Source organism: Bos grunniens, chromosome 8, assembly GCF_055505025.1.
Source record: "Bos grunniens cultivar Pamir isolate PY7600 chromosome 8, Bosgru_T2T1.0, whole genome shotgun sequence".
Classification (NCBI taxonomy): domain Eukaryota; kingdom Metazoa; phylum Chordata; class Mammalia; order Artiodactyla; family Bovidae; genus Bos; species Bos grunniens.
Window position 1 is genome coordinate 14,498,670 of NC_141172.1, and position 15,859 is coordinate 14,514,528.

Sequence of the window (15,859 nt, forward strand, 5' to 3'; positions counted from 1 at the left end):
CCACTGTTCAATCCTGATCAAAGCTTTTCCAATGGTATATTGAGATCTCCGTGTTATGTGTTTTCATTATCTTCTATGATAGGAATTTAAGAAATGTGATGAGTAAATAATGGCCAAACTTGAAATTCTGATACTTGTCAAAAATATATATATATGATTTGTTTCACTAGTAAAGTTGCTTTATTATCTTTTTGATTTGTTAGTCTAACCCTACATACCATTAAAAATAAGCAAGAAATTGTGATGGGACAAATTTTGATGTCAAAATGTGTAACGCATACTTAAGGGTTAACTGTAGTAAGAAATATGTGAATGTTATAGGGAAAGAACAAAGCATTTTCGTTAAATGTACAAGAAGGTGGAAATAAACTGGGACTCAAATTCATTTCCTGTGTGGAAAGATGAACTTTACAAATGTAAATTATTTTATATATTTATTGTACAGTTAAAATCTCAATAAATATTGAGGTTTTCAATAATTTAAAATTAAAATTTACTAAAAATAAAAGCTGGATGGTCATATTCAATGTATTTTAAGTTGTTAAGGTGGGGATTTACCCTGCTGTTTGGTCGCTAAGTCATGTCTGACCCTTTTGTGACCCTGTAGTCTATAGCCCACCAGGCTCTTCTGTCCATTGGATTTCTCTGGCTAGAGTAATGGAGTGGGTTGCCGTTTCCTTCTCCAAGGGATCTTCTGGACCCAGGGATCAAACCCATGTCTCCTGCATTGGCAGGCAGCTTCTTTACTACTGAGCCATCAGGGAAGCCCAGGGATTTACCCTATCAAATATCAAATAACATTATAAAGCCACTGTAATTGAAATATGAGATATTAGGTTATAAAAGACATTAGACCTCAGAAATAGAACTAATAATTTCATATTTGACAGAGATGAGATCTATTCCCTTTTCCTTTCTAATGTTAGAAACCTATCTACACTTTTAATTTTTGAGTAGCTTCCCTCGTGGAGATTACCCGTTTTATTTTTATGTTTTTGAAGAGTCAATTTTTAATTAATTTATGAATTCAACCTTTTTCACATTTAAATTGATTTCTGTGTATGTATAAATATAAATAATTTTTCATCTTCTTTCATTGAATCTGTTGAATAAATTGTTTGCAAATTCTCTAATATAAAGTTTAGTTTCCTTTATTCCTTTTATTATATTGTCTGTTAAAAAGCTTTTAAAGGTATAAATGTGAAATTGAGAGTATATTTGGTTAATATCTCATGTTTTTCTAAGAGATATTTTAATTGTTTTCACTTCTAATACAACCTGCAGTTGCAATTGTAGTTTTGATTTTCGCTTTAAACCTAAGAGAATTGAGAAGTAATTTTTGTCCGTTGTTGGAATTTTTGTTATTTTTCTTTGATTGCCTTTTTTTGATCATTTGTCTGTACAAGATGTTCTTTTATGGAAGTCAATTAAATTATAATTATTTCTGTTATCAGTTTTTATTAATGAACTATGAAAACATGAAAAGAGATGAATTATCTATTAGGGTGGTATGTGGTTCAATATTTACTTTATTAATCTTGTTTAAATTCCTATAACTTAATTTTTGATTTTTATTTTTACTTTATTAAAAAACTGAGAAAGAATGTGTTGAGTTTTCCTACTAATGATGTATTTCTGTTTGATCATCATTGTATTTTTCAGTTTCGTTGTGTACACTTTGATGTTAAGTTATTCAGTTCCCAAGTTCTGTGACTGTGTTACTGGATATTTTATGTTTACTAAGATACACTTTTTTTGTGTGTGTTCACAACATGTCTGATTTTCTGTCTAAAATTAGTACTCTCGTTCCTGGAATTTTTGTTCTTCTTTGTTACTCTAATATTTGTTTCTACTTTTATTTTAAGTGATTTTCTTGTAAACCATATATATTAGAATTTTATTTTTCCTTGTAAAGTTATCAGAGACTTTTTACTGGAAATGTACCATGTATTTATTGCTATAACCCAAGATTATTTGCTTTATTTTCAACATTTTGGGAAATATGTGTACACCGTTTGAACTTTGTCACTTTTTTAAAATCACCTCTTTAATGAAATAAGAACAAAATTATATGTTTTAACTTTCTCCATAGTTAGGAGGAGAAATTTTGCCTACTTTTATTTTCCCTATTCTTTTCTTTTTAAATATGTGTATATAGAACTCTAAAATATTTTAAAATCATATTCTATTCTAAATCTTATTCTAGTTTAAGAATAATTTTTCACACTTTCAATGCTGTCGACACATCTTCAGCTATTTTTTTAGATTTAACTTTATAACTAAGCAATTTTGATATTTATCATAAGTTTGCGACCTAGCTCCCCACTCTTGAAACTTAAATAGCAAGCTACTTAAACATAGATGCAGATAGTATTTTAAAGAATGACACATAGATTTAATATTTTCTGAACTTTGACTTTTTCATAGAAACAATAATGGCCTAGGTATAAAATTTTAAATCCTAACGTTTTCCCCTGAGGAATAAGAAATATTTAAACCAAAAGAAGGACTATATGTGTGGAGTGAAGTCATGATATTGTTCTGTGCTAAAGGGATCAGAGTGAGTCCGTGTAATTCCACAGGGCAAAACCAAGATCAAAGGTAGAAGCTATATAGAAAGTTGGATGAATAAAAAAGTTGATCTCTTTAACACAGAGAGTGTTTTAAAGATAGAGGCAGAGCTGCCTTACAAAATCATAAAATGTAGTACAAGTTTTCTTCCAGTGACTTTGTGCCTCCTTCGTAAGATATTGTGCAGAGGGAATTTATACTAGATTGTTTTAAGAGTAGGGAACTTTCCCTTAGGTAGGTACCTGACTCAAAACTAGAGGATCCATCTCTTACTAAGGCTGGTACATTGTTTAGTGAATTGTAAATAGATGGAACCATTAAGATGAGACTTTACATAAACTGTGCTTTTATTTATTTTTGAGAAAAAAAATAAAGCCTTGTTTACGTTGGTTAATTAATTAATAGCCTGTTGCCATCATAGTGTCTCATGCTTTTGCTGCATGACGGATGGTGGAGCGGGCGTGGCTTGGGGAGGCGTGGCTTGCATTTCAGCCATTCAGTAGACGTGGCTCCTTTGCAGCTGTCTTTCTGTAGCCCTCCTTTGAATACCAGTCAGATGTACATATACACAATGGAGTGCTACTCAGCCATTAAAAAGAATACATTTGAATCAGTTCTAATGAGGTGGATGAAACTGGAGCCTATTATACAGAGTGAAGTAAGCCAGAAGGAAAAACACCAATACAGTATACTAACGCATATATATGGAATTTAGAAAGATGGTAACAATAACCCTGTGTACGAGACAGCAAAAGAGACACTGATGTATAGAACAGTCTTATGGACTCTGTGGGAGAGGGAGAGGGTGGGAAGATTTGGGAGAATGGCATTGAAACATGTAAAATATCATGTATGAAACGAGATGCCAGTCCAGGTTCGATGCACGATACTGGATGCTTGGGGCTAGTGCACTGGGACGACCCAGAGGGATGGTATGGGGAGGGAGGAGGGAGGAGGGTTCAGGATGGGGAGCACATGTATACCTGTGGCAGATTCATTTTGATATTTGGCAAAACTAATACAATTATGTAAAGCTTAAAAATAAAATAAAATTTAAATTTAAAAAACAAAAACAAACAAACAAAAAAAACTAAGCATCCATACTGCTCACACTGAAATCCGCGAAAGGATTGTAACCAGAGCAAAAGCCCTCTAGCGGAAGATCTGTTTGTAACTCGATTACATAGTATGTGACTATTAACTAGAGGGATTCTAAATAGTTCTTTTAGGAACCTTTTAATGTTTTTTTTTTAAATTGCTGAGTTCCAAATAATACTTGGTGGGTAGTCTAAATATTTAATGTTAACATAACAAAAAAGAACACCGCTTTTATTGTTAAACAACACATACCAACTACATAGAAGGGAACAACAGAACAACTATATCTGAATTTCCGTTTTAGAAAACTATCACTAAATGTGTAAACGTGCCATTCTCACTTAACTTATAGCTGAACCAGATAACGTGAAAGAACTTAGAGGAAAACAGCAAAGAAAAGCTGAACTTCTGTTTTATCCTTTACGTGGGCTCCTATTCTATGCACAGCAGGGTGATCATAGTTCATGGTATTAATAAAGCAGGACCAAAAGCTTACTAGGGTTTAAATATAGCCTGTGACCTCAGGGAATTTCTGGATTTTAGTTCTTGTTCTGCCAGCTCCTGTTAGATCTTTGTCAATTACCAGAGCTTCAAATTCCTTATCTGAAATTGGAAGGGCTATTGCATGTAATAATAATACCCATTGCTATATTGAGTACTTGCTATGTGCCACACGTTGTGCTAAGCACTTTATATGTATTATTTCATTTAATCTTCACAACAACCCATATGTTAGAGATGTGACCCAACTGATTCTACCATTAGAATGTTGGTCTGCCGGACAGCAAATCTATATACCTGAAAACAATATAAATCTTAAAAACCAAATCTAGGTCTAAAATTTTATGAGAAATTGGCCTTGGACTAACTAATGTCAATTACACATTGAATTCTCTGTTTCTGATGAAAACCACCAATGAGTTAATTAACCATACTGTTCCTGGGTCATTTGATTTAATTCTGGTCCTTAGGTTTAGTCTCCTCCATCATTCCTCTTTCTGTGGCTGCCTGTTTTGCTTTCTCTTATTAAGAAATTTTCATTTTCACTGCATTTAAACTGTCAGTATTATCCTTTATCTGGTGTTATGTTTAGCAAGTTAAACTATCCTCATAATTTTATCAAATTTCTAGAAAAGTCCTGTTGGTATTTGATCTGCATTGCATTTTAACATACACTGTAGTTTGAAGAAATTTGACATCTATAGCTATTCTTTAAATATTCAGTCTCATTGCACAGGAGTGCAATATATCCCTGTAATTATGTTGTTTTTTAAAGTAGTTCCCAATAATATTTGATATCCTTCAGTATATGTTTCAGTTCAGTTCAGTTGCTCAGTCATGTCCGACTCTGCAACCCCATGAACTGTAGCACCCTAGGCCTCCCTGTCCATCACCAACTCCTGGAGTCCACCCAAACCCATGTCCATTGAGTCGGTGATGCCATCCAACCATCTCATCCTGCATCATCCCCTTCTCCTCAGGCCCTCAATCTTTCCAAGCATCAGGGTCTTTTCAAATGAGTCAGCTCTTCGCATCAGGTGGCCAAAGTATTGGGGTTTCAGCTTCAACATCAGTCCTTCCAACCAACACCCAGGACTGATCTCCTTTAGGATGGACTGCTTGGATCTCCTTGCAGTCCAAGGGACTCTCAAGAGTCTTCTCCAACACCACAGTTCAAAAGCGTCTAACATATTCCTTCTTAATTTGTAGGTATCTTCTTTTTCTTTGCTACTTTCTTTCTCATTTATTGGCCCTTCTCTTTTCTTGATCTTCTCCCTATCCCATCAAAAGTAGATGTTAAAACACTTTTATCTTATAAAACCCTAGGTATAGGATTTCCTGTACCCTAATTGTGCTGTCTCATCTATCCCAATGATTGCAACTACCACCTGTACATAGATGACTTCCACATTTATATGTTAATCCAATCTATGTCTATAATTCCTTGTACTCTTCTCTACCAGGTACCATTAGCAATCCCAAACTCAAAATATCCAGAACCAAACTCATTATCTTATTTCTGAGGATAAATTCATACATTTGAATTCCATATTTTGCTTAATAGTATTACAATATGTATCCAAATTCAGAGTATTAGAGCCAGCTTCTTTCTCTCTTTTTCTATATACAATCTGCAGCCAGGTCTTTATGCTTTAAGTTCTGTGAAGTTTCCAGCATCCATCCCCTTTTCTCCACTGTCATAACCACTGTCAGAGTTCATGCTCTCCTGAAATCTTGTCTGGATTATTGCTTTGATCTTTAAACCTTTCTTTTTGTTTCCATCTTCTTTCCTGCCATCCCATCTAGCCTGATAACCATCCTGTTCTTCTTTCTATTGCACAGCATCATTTCAGTCTGTCCTGTAGTCAGGATGCTACAATAGTCCACAGTAGCTCCTTGCCTAACTCAGTACAAGTTCCTCAAATTAGAAGTTAAGACCCTTTTACTCCAGTTTCTTTGCATTCTTCCTTTCAGGTGATTCTAGTCTTCAAGCCATCACACTATCCTGCAACTGAACTGTTCACTTCTTTAGAAATACCTGATAATTTTATTCATCTATCCAAATTGGTCATACTGCAGCTGTTCCCCTGAATACCTCCTTGGTCACCTCTACCTAGTGAAGCCTATCTACTTTAAAAGTATATGATATCTCCCTCACCTCATACCTTAATTTTGGTAACGTCATGGTATAAAGGAATATTATGCTGTTTATGTACATGACTTTTCTTCATTTCTAGATTTTTCAGCTCTTTAACTGCAGGGATTGATCTTACTCATCTTTCATTCTACTCAGTCTTTTGTGCACATATAGAGTTCTCTAAATATTTATTAAAACAAATTATCAGTTCAGTGAGTTCAGTCGCTCAGTCATGTCCAACTGCAACCCCATGAACGGCAGCACGCTAGGCCAAACTATCCATCACCAACTCCCGGAGTCCATCCAAACCCATGTCCATTAAGTCAGTGCTGCCATCCAACCATCTGATCCCCTGTTATCCCCTTCTCCTCCTGCCCTCAATCTTTCCCAGCATCAGGGTGTTTTCCAATGAGTCAGCTCTTCACATCAGGTTGCCAAAGTACTGGAGTTTCAGCTTCAACATCAGTCCTTCCAGTGAACACTCAGGACTGATCTCCTTTAGGATAGATTGGTTGGATCTCCTTGCAGTCCAAGGGACTCTCAAGAGTCTTCTCCAACATCACAGTTCAAAAGCATCAGTTCTTCAGCGCTCAGCTTTCTTTATAGTCCAACTCTCACATCCATACATGACCACTGGAAAAACCATAGCCTTGACTAGACAGACCTTTGTTGATAAAATAATGTCTCTGCTTTTCAATGCTGTCTAGATTGGTCATAACTTTCCTTCCAAGGAGTAAGCGTCTTTAATTTCATGGCTGCAGTCACCATCTACAGTAATTTTGGAACCCAGAAAAATAAAGTCAGCCACTGTTTCTGCTGTATCTTCATGTATTTGTCATGAGGTGATGGGTTCCGGATGCCATGATCTTAGTTTTCTGAATGTTGAGCTTTAAGCCAACTTTTTCACTCTCCTCTTTCACTTTCATCAAGAGGCTTTTTAGTTCCTCTTCACTTTTCTGCCATAAGGGTGGTGTCATCTGCATATCTGAGGTTATTGATATTTCTCCCGGCAATCTTGATTCCAGCTTGTGTTTCTTCCAGTCCAGCGTTTCTCCTGACGTACACTGCATATACGTTAAATAAGCAGGGTGACAATATACAGCCTTGACATACTCCTTTTCTTATTTGGAACCAGTCTTTTGTTCCATGTCCAGTTCTAACTGTTGCTTCCTGACCTGCATACAGGTTTCTCAAGAGGCAGGTCAGGTGGTCTGGTATTCCCATCTCTTTCAGAATTTTCCAGTTTATTGTGATCCACACAAAGGCTTTGGCATAGTCAATAAAGCAGAAATAGATGTTTTTCTGGAACTCTCTTGCTTTTTCAATGATCCAGCGGATGTTGGCAATTTGATCTCTGGTTCCTCTGCCTTTTCTAAATCCAACTTGAACATCTGGAAGTTCATGGTTCACGTATTGCTGAAGCCTGGCTTGAAGAATTTTGAGCATTACTTTACTAGCATGTGAGATGAGTGCAATTGTGGGGTAGTTTGAGCATTCTTTGGCATTGCCTTTCTTTGGGATTGGAATGAAAACTGACCTTTTCCAGTCCTGTGGCCACTGCTGAGCTTTCCAAATTTGCTGGCATATTGAGTGCAGCACTTTCACAGCATCATCTTTCAGGATTTGAAATAGCTCAACTGAAATTCTATCACCTCCACTAGCTTTGTTCGTAGTGATGCTTTCTAAGACCCACTTGACTTCACGTTTGAGGATGTCTGGCTCTAGGTGAGTGATCACACCATCATGATTATCTGGGTCGTGAAGATCTTTTTTGTACAGTTCTTCTGTGTATTCTTGCCACCTCTTCTTAATATCTTCTGCTTCTATTAGGTCCCTACCATTTCTATCCTTTACTGAGCCCATCTTTGCATGAAATGTTCCCTTGGTATCTCTAATTTTCTTGAAGAGATCTCTAATCTTTCCTGTTCTATTATTTTCCTCTATTTCTTTGCATTGATCACTGAGGAGCTGAGAAAGGCTTTTTTATCTCTCCTTGCTATTCTTTGGAACTCTGCATTCAGATGCTTATATCTTTCCTTTTCTCCTTTGCTCTTCTCTTCTCTTCTTTCACAGCTATTTGTAAGGCCTCCTCAAACAAATTAAATGGACCCCAATTATAGGAATTGCTGGTTCAGACAAAGAAACAAACACCTAATTTTAATTAGATTCAGAAGGTGCCTTGGTTAAAATAAAACCTGAGGTATGCTGATTTCTTCATTTTGTCCTTACTTGACTCAAATTTTAATTTTAAGGTGAGCAGCTGAGAACCTCTGATTGCAAAATCCTGCATGTCAATGGGTTTTTCATTGTTAAAATGAGTTATTTGCTAGAAATGCCTCATTGCACCTAGGTATTTGATTCAAAGGCTGTGATTTATGACTTAGACTGGAATTTTATAGGAACAATGTCATATTACACCTGAAAATGTCATTTATTTTCATGCTGTATTTAAATTACACTTATACCAAGTTACAGCAATATTTAAAAAGTAATATTCAGTGCTTCCTTACATTTACCACGTTTTTTAATCAGAGTAGAACTGGGTTCAAAGTTACTGAATGGGGAAACAATTCTGCCACAAAAATGTAACTGTTGAATAATTAATCAAAGAAGAAATGTGTTCAGGCATATGGTTTTGTCTTTCTTTGTTGTGAGAATTTCATTTTTATTTTTGAAATGAATATATTCATGCCCCTGGATTTTCCCTTTTGAAGTGGGATTCATAGCATATCTCAAAACTAAACCCATAGTACATTTTACAGAAGGTAATATAGATACAATTTTCTGATGAATGTGAAGTGTATTTTTCCAAAATGTATTTAAACTAGAATATTTGGAAGTGGGTATGCTTTAGTGTATTCTGGAGGAAATAAGCAATCACTTAAAATAGTGGATAACTGGGTATAGTAGTGAGTGTAAAATAAAGTTGAGATAATCAAAGTGCTTCCTGACTCTATAAGAATGATCAGGGATTAATTTTCAGCATTTATTCTTTTTTTTTATGTTGTGAGACAAAGCATTGAATATGTTAGTTTCACCCTTTGTCCAGAAATAGCTGTAGTTCACATTGCCTGCATTTTTTAATTCAGATCAATAAGTGGGAATTTTAATATCCCCCTTTATTACTAGTAATTTTTTAAATTCCCTGAGTATTTCTCACTTGACTGCAAACCACAAAATAATATGCTTTCTTCATAGATTGTGTCTCTGATCCCCACATTTCTACCCACTCCCAGGCAGAGATGACGGAAGCAACTTAGCAGGCACGCACACCAATTAGGAGAAACAAATGTGTCATAATGCATAATTTTTGTTTGTTTCTGGGAGGTCTTTTTCCTTTGAAGTGGCAGCATACTTGTTTGTCTTATTTGTTTTGCAATAGAGGTATAGATTTAGCGAGGAAGCAGTGGCATTCACCTCTATTTTCCTGGAGATCAGTTGTAGGTGTTTATGAGGTATGTGATGGTGATTTTATGGGTCAGAAATCTAGGATTTAGATACCTTATAGACAGGAGCAATCTAACCAACCCATGTAGGAACTGAACTTATAACCAACAAAACAAACGGGTGAACAAGCAATAAAAAGATCAAGTTGGTTTGAAAAGTAAAAGCTTCAACTCTTTTTAGGTCATGTTCAGAGCTTCTAGTCAAAACCATTTCTAAACACAACTCCAAATAAGTCTAGTGTTTTTAAAATATTCATAGTAGTATTTTATTCACTAATTTGTACCTATCGGGATGAGTACGTGCTTTGTATTACTGATGCCAAGAGTGCCTTGTCCCGGAGAATTTCATTTTGTATGATAGAAGACAAATGAACAGCAAAATGATTTTATATGGTTTACTATTCTGAAAAGCAGTGTTACATTTTTTTAAAAGTATTCCATAGCTAAATAAGTCTGGAAAACATTGTGTTAACATTCAGTCAGGCTTTTTTATTTTTTCTTCTTCCTTACAAAAGTACTTAGATTTCAACATTTTAATCTTTTTTTTTAACATCTTCATTTTATTTATTTTTGTAATTTTTTTTTTAACTTATCTGCCTGTTGAGTCTTAGTTGTGGCACATGGAATCCAGTTCTCTCACCAGGAATGGAGCTTGTGCCCCTACATTGGGAGCACTGAGTCTTAACCACCCATCTGCCAGGAAGTCCCTAATATTTTAATCTGCATTGTGAATCTATTAGAGGAAAATATGGTGTGTGGCCTTTCATAATCTAATTAGTCTATGAAAACTTTGTACACAGTACGTATCAGCTCCATTTGTTCTATAGAACACAGTTTGAGACGGATTATCTATAATATGCATGTGTGTGTGAGTTGCTTAGCCATGTCCGACTGTTTGCAACCCCATAGACTGTAGCCCACCAGGCTCCTCTGTCCTCCACTATCTCCCAAATTCATGTCCATTGAGTTAGTGATGCTGTCTAACCATCTCATCTTGTACCAACCCCTTCACCTTTTGCCTTCGATCTTTCCCAGGATCAAGGTCTTTTCCAGTGAGTCAGTTCTTCATATCAGGGGGCCAAAGTATTGGAGCTTCAGCTTCAGCATCAGTCTTTCCAGTGAATATTCAGGGTTGATTTCCTTTAGAATTGACTGGTTTGATCTCCTTGCAGTCCAAGAGACTCTCAAGAGTATTCTCCAACACCACAGTTCAAAAGCATCAATTCTTTAGTGCTCAACCTTCTTTACTGTCCAACTCTCATACTCATACATGACTACTGGAAAAACCACAGCTTTGACTAGATGGGCCTTTGTCGGCAAAGTGATGTCTCTGCTTTTTAATATGCTGTCTAGGTTTTTGTCATAGCTTTCTTTCCCAGGAGCAAGCATCTTTTAATTTCATGGCTGCAATCACTCTCCACAGTGATTCTGGAGCCCAAGGAAATAACTCTGTCACTGCTTCCACTTTTTCCCCTTCTACTTGCCATAAAGTGATGGGACCAGATGTCATGATCTTAGTTTTTTAAGTGTCAAATTTTAAGCTAGCTTTCTCACCCTCCGCTTTTATCCCTGTCAAGAGGCTCCTTAGCTCCTCTTCACTTTCTGCCATTAGAGTGGTATTATCTGTATATCTGAGGTTGATATTTCTCCCATGAATCAGACTCTTGAGAGTCCCTTGGACTGCAAGGAGATCCAACCAGTCCATCCTAATGGAAATCAGTCCTGAATATTCATTGGAAGGACTGATGCTGAAGCTGAAACTCCAATACTTTGGCCACCTAATTAGAAGAACTGACTCATTGAAAAGACCCTGATGCTGGGAAAGATTGAAGGCAGGAGGAGAAAGGGATGACAGAGGATAAGATGGTTAGATGGCATCACCAACTCGATGGACATGAGTTTGAGCAAGCTCCAGGAGTCGGTGATGGACAGGGAAGCCTGGCATGCTATAGTCCATGGGGTTGCGAAGAGTTGGACACGACTGAGTGACTGAACTGAACTGAACTGAACCTTGATTCAAGCTTGTGCTTCATAAAGCCCAGCATTTCTCATGATATGCTCTGCATAGAAGTTAAATCAGCAGGGTGACAATACACAGCATTGTTGTACTCCTTTCCCAGTTTTGAACCAGTCCCTTGTTCCATGTCCAGTTCTAAGTGTTGCTTCTTGACCCACATACAGTTTCTCAGGATACAGGTAAGATGGTCTGGTATGATCATCTCTTTAAGACTATAAAAAGTATAAACACAAAATTCATAAGAAAAGCCACATATCTAGGCTATGTTTCATGATAGCTTTTTGAAGCATGTTAAACTTATTTGCCAAAACAGAACCATAATATAATCTTGAGAAAGGTCTATGTGACACGTTTCCTGTAGGAAAATTTTAATTTAAGGAATATGTTTTCACATTGCCTCCAACAAGAAAAATAAATATATTGACAATTTGACAGTGATAATATGAAATTTTACTTGGTACTATTTTTCCTATTATGAGACCTTAAAAAAAGAAACTCTAAAATAAGGAATAAGGCAAGCCTATTTATCATTTTGAAATATAAAGGAGTATAACCTGAGCCCCAAGTTAAACATCCATTCTTTATGTAGGCTGAAGAAAGAGGAAGTGTGAGGAAAACAGCTAGTGGTTCTGAGTATTAAGCTTCTTGAAGGCACAGATTATTTATTTTCTACTTCCCTTCTATATGCCCAGGGCCTACGAAGGTACCTGGTGCATATAAAGTCATCCAAAATATTACTTTTCTACTTCAGTGGAATTTCAAGAATTGTCCTGGGGTACTTAATAAGATGGGGCCACTGACTTGCCAGTAGCCCTTGGGTCAGGTCATCTTAACTCTGCAAAAGCCAATCCATTGTAGATGCCACCAGGAGACCTGAGTGTCTGCCTGCTTGACTCCAATGGCATTCAGAGAGGTAAATGATTAGAACTCTGGTAAATGGTCACCAGTGAAGAAAAGTTTCAGGTTGTCCAAGCCAATGTGCAAAGTGTAGTCAAAGGATATTTGAAATAAGTAACAATCAGAAGTAGAAACCTGATCCTGTATCTGTAATGATAAATGATCTACCTGTGAAGTGATGGAGGCTCAAGGCAGACTTCAGCCTGCAAAAGGGAAAGAGAGGACATTAATCTATCAGGATCTTATAGTCCTCACCCAAGGTCCTGGAGAAGGTAGAGTTGTGGCCAAAGGTATCAGGGTATGAAATGATAGTAGAAAACTAGAGGACATTCTTATTTATCTCTGTTCTTCATGGCGGTGTATGTGCAACTCAGTTCAGAACAGCCTTGGTTTTGATGACCTTGGGAGAGCAGATTTTCCAGCTGGGAAGCTGATTGGCCCCTATTGTCAGATTGGGTTCCAGGAAGATTCAGTCTGCATTATAAGTGCATACCTAATCAGCTTTAGTACTTCAGTTTTCTTTGAGTCAGCCTGGTCCACTATTATAATGGAAAAAACTGAAAATTCCAGATTAAATTATTAACTTTGCATAGGGTTAGATATCATATTGGAGAAGGCAGTGGCACCCCACTCCAGTACTCTTGCCTGGAAAATCCCATGGACGGAGGAGCCTGGAAGGCTGCAGTCCATGGGGTCGCGAACAGTCAGACATGAATGAGTGACTTCACTTTCACTTTCCTGCATTGGAGAAGGAAATGGCAACCCACTCCAGTGTTCTTGCCCGGAGAATCCCAGGGACAGGGGAGCCTGGTGGACTGCCATCTATGGGGTCGCACAGAGTCGGACACGACTGAAGCGACTTAGCAACAGCAATAATAGATATCATATATCAGAACCAGAGCCCAGACTCTAGTCTTCAGATATAGATATACATACTTGTAACTCTGCCTTCACCTTTGTCCCTTTCCACATTAGCTCTTATGTATAGTCTCTATTTTAGACTGCTTTAAGAATAGATCTCCTTCCTCTTTTTCCACACCATTTCATTAGGATATGTAGTTTACTCATCACCTCAGTCTCATAATAAATAGATAATTATCTTATTTTTTTCACATGTGTACCTTATACAAAAAGTAACAAAAAGACCAGCACAAAATAAGATAACCCATCTTTCAGTGGTCACATATTCTTTTTTTCCTTGTTAATCTCACACATTGAAAAGAAGTTCCTGTTTCACATACTCATGTATTTTTCTTGGTATCTGAGAGCTGAAATATTAGAAGGCGGTCTTTTGGTCCAAGATCCATTATTATCACCAAATATATTTTAGGATTCAAAATGTGAAGGCTCTTTTGGACATCAGGGCAATAAAGGAGATTATAAAATGTAGTTTGAGAAAATAAGGACACTAAAAGAAGGAAAATATCTCAAGAAAAACTGTTCCCAGGACTTTGTTTTAAAACACTGATTTTCCTATGGTGGTGTTTGCTCATATAGAGGAAAAATGCGAAAAGTATTCTGTGCAGAAGTATATGAACCAAACTGTTACATTGGGAAAATGTGCATAAACATTTTCACCTTTCATTTGCCATTTTCTTTTTAAATCTCAAATTTTCTTTTAAAAATTTTTAATAGTATACCCGAGTATTACTCCAGATAGACATAGGAACTATTTCACTTAGTGTTAGCTTAGTGTTATCAATTTTACTGGGATTTCCTATTTCAGAAGTTTACCCAAAATAAGGTGTTGTGGTTTTAAAAATAATTGTATAAAAACAATACATCACTCAATTCATTTATATTATGTACTATATATAGTAGATATGTATTATATGTACTATATATGTATATTATGATCAATTTAAGGACATCAGCACCAATGATTCATGTAACTGTATTAATATCTATTTATTTGGCCCTTCTCATTAATCAAGCCAGGGATCAAACCTGGGTCTCCTGCGTTGTAGACAGATTCTTTAGCATCTGAGCCACTAGGGAAGCCCAGAACAATCATATTGTATTTTTAATACCATTCTCTGTTTATAAAATGCAAAAAAAAATCATATGAATTCTTCCAAATATCTTTTTCTCTTTTGTATTTTGGAAAATTTCTCATTTTTTGATCCACCTGTTCAGAATGAATGATGTGTTATTTTAAAGGTGGCAAACTATGAAATACAGCAACTTTCATAATGATCATAAATAAGCCATTTGAGTTCTAAAAATATTGCTGCCAGTGGAATACTTTATTGGGGTTTAATTTTAAAATCCCCATAGAAAATATGCTGTATTCCATAAAAACTAAAAAAATGAATGTTTAAATATATATGCAGGTAATTTTTTTCTTTTAATTTTGCATTCTGAACCCACATAGCTATCCTAGCTCTTCAATTTCTGTTCAGGAGAAGTTCATCTGTAGGAGTGTTTATGTTGTCAACGCAGCAATCATATTGAAGAAAGACATTTTACAATGCAATCACCTTTGCAATTGCCATTTCTGCAGTGATGGCTATCTAAGCGAATTATGTCACAGTCTTTTTTTCTTCCCTTTCTTCATTTAACTACTTGATAGCACTTTTCTACTAAACCCCTCCTTCTAGAATAATTGAAATAATATGCCAAGAACATTAGAAATCCCCACAAAAATTCCAAATTTTATTTTTAAAGGTCTGAAATGTCATCCTAATAGAAAATGTCATCTGCAGAATCCTGAATTAGAGAAGCCATCCATGGGTTGTGGACTATGGGGCCACATTTATTTATTTTGACTGTTATGGATATAATAAATCATTCTAAAATAATGTTGACATTTGTGCATTCTGCTAACATGGCAGTTTAACAGCCTGCTCCATATACTGCTGCTTGAGTTAAGGATTTGCTATCACATTTTCCAGCTTAGTTCTCCCAATCTTAACACAGCAGACAGTGGTAATGTCAACTGCAGAAGTGCCAAGAGAGAAAAAGATGGATAATGTATTCATATTTATGGGCGATTTTAAACTTCATGCCATTGAGCACATTTCTCTGAATGGCTCTTCTAGCTCACAGCTTTTGCTTCTTTTCTCTGTCTTTGGGCTACATGAAGGCTTTTTTCGCTTTAGGTATGGCTTTCACTTTGATTTAATCCTGCTCTCTCTGCCCACCAACAGGAACACAGAATGCATTAGCAAGAAAGATATCATAATTGAAATC

General features: G+C 36.2%; 1 protein-coding gene across 7 annotated transcripts in view; it reads left to right on the forward strand.

The window, feature by feature from the left end:
• LINGO2 (leucine rich repeat and Ig domain containing 2) overlaps window positions 1-15,859 on the forward strand; it is a 1,446,432-nt gene that overhangs the window by 1,135,510 nt on the left and 295,063 nt on the right. The window lies entirely within an intron of this gene.